The sequence below is a fragment of the Rhagoletis pomonella genome, unplaced genomic scaffold (genome assembly GCF_013731165.1).
Source record: "Rhagoletis pomonella isolate Grant_MI unplaced genomic scaffold, Rhpom_1.0 Rhpom_scaffold_00013, whole genome shotgun sequence".
In the NCBI taxonomy this organism is placed as follows: Eukaryota; Metazoa; Arthropoda; class Insecta; order Diptera; family Tephritidae; genus Rhagoletis; species Rhagoletis pomonella.
In genome coordinates this window covers 7,609,792-7,615,392 of record NW_023458567.1, presented here as the reverse complement: position 1 = coordinate 7,615,392, position 5,601 = coordinate 7,609,792, and positions in this window count along the sequence as shown.

Genomic DNA, 5,601 nt, shown 5'->3' with positions numbered 1-5,601 from the left:
TATACCTTTCATGAGCATGAAATGGTATTATAACTTTGGTCCGATGTTTGTAAGTACCAGAACAAAAAGAGATAGACCCATTAAAATGTATACTTATATGATCAGAACGTCGAGCTGAGTTGATTTAGCCATGTCCGTCTGTCCGTCTGTCCGTCTGTCCGTCTGTCTGTCTGTTTGTATGCAATCTAGTCTCTCAGTTTTCGAGATATCCGGATCAAATTTGGTAGGTGGGTGTATTTTTATAATGTATTAATCATTTGTCGGAACCGGAAGAATCGGACCACTATAACATATAGCTCCCATACAACTGATTGTTCAGATATGAGATTTTTCGTTATAACTTCTGCATTTATGCAGCTACGAACATGAAATTTTGCAGTACTTGCACCCATTATCAACAGAATACTTACAGTGAAAATTACAAAGATCGGGTCACTATAACCTATAGCTCCCATACAACTGATTGTTCAGATATAAAATGTTTCGTTATAACTCCTCCATTTATATAGCTAGGAACATGAAATTCCGCACTGTTTTCAATAATTATTAACAGAAAACTTACGGTGAAAATTAAAAAGATCGGGTAACTATAACCTATAGCTCCCATACAACTGATTGTTCAGATATGAGATTTTTCGTTATAATTCATCCATTTATGTAGCTAGGACCATGAAATTTCGCGCTGTTTTCACTCATTATCAACAGAAGACTTACAGTGAAAATAACAAAGATCGGGTCACTATAACCTGTAGCCCCCATACAACTGATTGTTCAGATATGAGGTCTTTTATCATAACTCCTCCATTTATGCAGCTAGGAACATGAAATTTCGCACCATTTTTGCTCATTATCAACGGAATACTTACAGTGAAAATAACAAGGATCGGGTGACTATAACATATATGTATCTTCCATACATCTGATTGTTCAGATATGGGATTTTACTGTAAAACTCCTTTATTTGAACAGCTAAAACCGATAAATTTCGTAAGATATTTTATAAATAATAATACAAACAAAGTCTACTGAGAAAATCGTCAAAATCTATGCTGTATAAGCTTTATCTCCTATACCACTGATTGTTCAGATACCAGTTTTTGCGATATATCTTCTTTATGTAGGAAACTAAACCCAATAAATTGTGTTACCGGTTTACATACCGATCACATAGCAGTGAAAATCACTTAGATTGGTGCCATATAAAGTATATCTTCCATACCTCTGATTGTTTAGATGCGATTTTTTATATAAGTATGTAACTCCTCTATCGATGTATGCAGATGTATTCAAAAGCAGTAATCTGTCAAAGTAAAATTTGCAGATGTTCATGAAAGGTATGAAGCCTTCGGCATAGCCGAAGACAGCGCTGCTCTTACTTGTTTCTTTTTGTTTTTGTCGCAAATCAGCAAAAGGTATGGCCATTTTTCTTCTGAGATAAACATTACTAATTTAGGGCAGTTATCGAACACATGCTACTCACACTAATAGCCATTTTTTAAGCACATTTAGCAAGTTAGATATGTACACATCGCACACCGTCTTCAAAAGAGTCACCACTCAAAATAATACGTTTGTCAGAAAATTCGAAAAACTATTTCTTAGCACATGATAATCATATGGGCAAGGGCGACTTTACCTTAGGCTTTTTTAAACAAGTTATAAGAAAATTTTGCTCCAGATTTTGCTGAAAGGTAAATAAAAGCTCTGCGTACATTTTTAGAGCATAATCTCAAAAATGCCAAATTTTGAGTTGTGACTCTTTTGAAGACGGTGTGCGATATGTCGTCCAGCATATACAAGTATTAAATTTTTTCCTAAGCAAAAAAATATCAAAAAAGCTCTTATATGTTTACACAAATGTTATGTTCATTTTTAATGTAAACCATTTATTAGTTGCTGAATGAGCAAAACTCTAAACGAGGGTGGCTATTTTTCTTTGCTTGGAGCAGTTAATTTATTTATGAATGCTAGTAAATGGCGGAAGGAAATTGTTAATGCTGGAATGTTTGCTTTTCATGGCATTTTTTTTGGAACAGTCAATTTGGGTCTTAAAATAAGTATATGTATGTAAGAACAGAAATATGTATGTATACGTAATGAAATAAACTGGGAGATGTGTATGTATGTATGTATGTATGAGTGCTGCATTGGGACTTTTCCAACTCTTCAGTTGCGAGAAACTATGAACTGCTTCTGAACCAAAAGACTTCGAAATATACATACATAGATAGTATTACAGAGTATATTTTCACGATGAAGCTGGAGTTAATTAAAACACAGCCAGTTATGGGAAAAATTACCAGGAGTTTATAGAGAGTTTTCAAGCATTTTTGATGAAGGACGATGCTATTACAGAAAAATGCATTTTTATCAAATTTCCCAGAAGGGGAAATTTTTTGGAAAGTTTCTTTTAACAAAATTTCGTTGTATATTTTATCGATAATGCAAAAAAATTGTATCAAGCAATTTCCCTTTTTGGGAAATTTTTGGGAAGTTTTTATTTTGGCTTGATTTAATTTCATCTAGTACTTTTTAAGCAAATTTACTCATTTAAGCGATTTTTGGCACTCAAATCAAATAAAAATATTACACTGAAAGCTCAAACTATTGAATAATTGAAAGAATATCGGAATTTAAAATATTCGCCTTCAGCGTTTTTGATTTCGAATATATTTCTTTTATTTTATCATATCTTTCACTCAAATTTCGTTTGGAGCTCAATTTATTTGCTGCACCAAATATTCGTCAAGCTGCGCGATTGAGTTGCCGCACTAGCACTTAAAATATATTTGTTTAAGAAAGTGCACACCATTTGCTGAGCTTAGTGGGCTTTTGCGCACAATTGCTTTCTAAACATACATATGAACTAGAGTGTCTACCCCTTTCCATAGTACTAGAAGCGCATTTCCTTCCCATTCTAAGTACGGTTTATGCATACATACATATATCTGGAGGTATGTACATACTTACTCTCTTGTAATGGCACGCGTCTCTGTTTACACTCCACACTTAATGGCCAAACACTGAGGGTTTGATAATGAATTGCCAGACATTCATAATTTATAGTTGTTGTTCAACCCATGGTTTTCGTCTGGCTAACTATATATACCAGTATGCGATAACTAACAAGTCGACGATTGCACTTTATTAGAAGTGCCATTACAATGGAATAAACACACGGCGCACTTGAGAATGGAATAGCTGGGAGCTGAGAAAGGGATATGGAATGAATGCTTACACTATGTGATAAAAGAGGCTGAAGAAGACTTTTCTGGCAGGTGAGGCGTTATGTAAGAGTGCAGTGTTTTGAACGCTAATGCATATGCAACATTTTTCTATATCTAACCTTCTACATACATACATACATATTTATCTCTCTAGCTGTTGTGGTCAAATGCTCATCACTTGTATGTTGACGGAGTTGATAAAAGATGTACAATGTCCCTTGTTATTTTTATGCTCTTCGCTCTGCTAATTGCCTTTATTAATGGACTTTTACTGCTTGACCACAGTGTACAGGTTTCGATTGCGGCAACGATAACAAATACATACCGATTAAGCTAATGGCCAAAGTTACTATATAGTTAAACTATAACTAATGTCATCATAAATAAAATATATTGCAAGAGTGCTGGTATCGATAGCAATGCCGATAACGACAAATTTATCGATAACTTTTGGATGAGGGTGGCAATAGCGAAGCAAAATCGATGGTGCTGACGATAATAATGCTAATATCGATAACTATTTCGATATGTGTAACAATATCGATCACTTCTTCAGCGATATTGACTAACATATGTAACTTTTCCGATAACTACAACAACGTGCTCAATAATTTCGGTGGCGGTAACAGTAACGATAACAAGACTTATCAAATTTCGTTGACAGCTGCGAAAACACTAACAGTAACAATATCGATTAAATCTCAAATGAAGTAAATTTGCAGCCAATCTGAATCGCAGCGTCACCATATATAGCAAAAGAACTATGCTGGTGGCGTATGCAGATGATATCGATATCGTAGGTCTGAAACAAAGGGACGTAACCGCAGCATTTTCCAGTTTAGAAAAAGAAGCTAAAGAGGTTGGTCTAGCGGTGAACGAGGGAAAGACAAAGTACCTCCTGGCAACATATAAAGAGTCCACGCGCTACGGGACACACGTCACTGTTGGCAGATATAACTTTGAAGTAGTGAAGGACTTTGTCTACCTAGGATCCAGCAGAAACACCACCAACAACGTCAGCCTGGAGATCAAGCGAAGAATAACTCTTGCCAACAGGTGCTACTTTGGGCTCGGTAGGCAATTGAAAAGCAGAGCCCTCTCTCGACGAACGAAAATCACGCTCTACAAATCTATCATCATGCCCGTTCTTTTATATGGCGCAGAATTTTGGACGATGTCGAACAAAGATGAAAAGGCTTTGGAGGCTTTCGAGAGAACTATTCTACGCAAAATCTACGGCCCTGTTTTCGTGGATGGCGGATATCGGAGAAGATGGAATGACGAACTGTATGAGCTTTTTGACGACATGGACATAGTTAAGCGTATAAAAATATAGCGATTGCGTTGGCTTGGACAAAAAGTGGATTATAGAACTTGAAGTGCTCGCCAATAGTTTATAGACTATAATTTATGGTATTACGGGCAGTTATAGTGGACACAACCTCCAGGTTCTGTCCAGCTCAATCCTCTTATAATCGATCGGACCTTAATTATTTTTCATTTAAATAAGTCAGATTTCAAAACCAACCAAACCAACCAAAAACCCACAGGGTATACACATTTAGAAGACTTCGAGAAATCTTTTAACCATGGTCGAAGGAAAGGAGCCACAAAGCTCTATTGTGCATACCACAAACAGCGATGAGTTCAAAGTATGTTTCAACAATTATTTTGGCATTGGTTATCACATAATTGCTCATTAAACCATAAATTCAATTCAGTGCATACATACATATGTATGTAAGTAAATACTTTAATACAAAAGCATTGTAACAACGCCTGTCTAACGCTTGTAATTACCATAAATTGCAAGCAAGCAGCCCAATTGATAACTACGCAAATATTGGTTGAAAGGAGGTGTGAAATCGATGTTAGCAAGCAGAACCAGAAGAATTTTATCAGTTTCTATGTCGGTTAGGAAGCTGTTGGCAATTGTAGGTACAACAGATAAAATGAGACACGTTTAGATAAAATGGTAATTGCGAAAATGGACAAATTGTTGATGACTTAATTGATGCGAAATTTAGTTTATGAGTGACAATTGAACGGAATAGTGCTGTGAAAGTTGATGGTGTTAAGATTGAAAAAGGAAAATCGATACAAAAGAAACAAATTTCTAAAGTATATAAATTTGCAAAACAAAAACTAATAAATCGATATTATTCGTAAAATTTAGATGACAAAATTTTTAAATACAAACTGATTTTGCGTTCGAAAAATTGGAAAAATAAGAATTTGCAAATTATTATATACTTACAGGTTTTGACTTGCCTGCCAAGTGCAGACAATAGAAAACGAAAAAATAAAATTCTGCATTAATAAATGAAATGTTTTTTCGCTATGAAAGCTATACAATATTTTGCTTTCGTGCTAC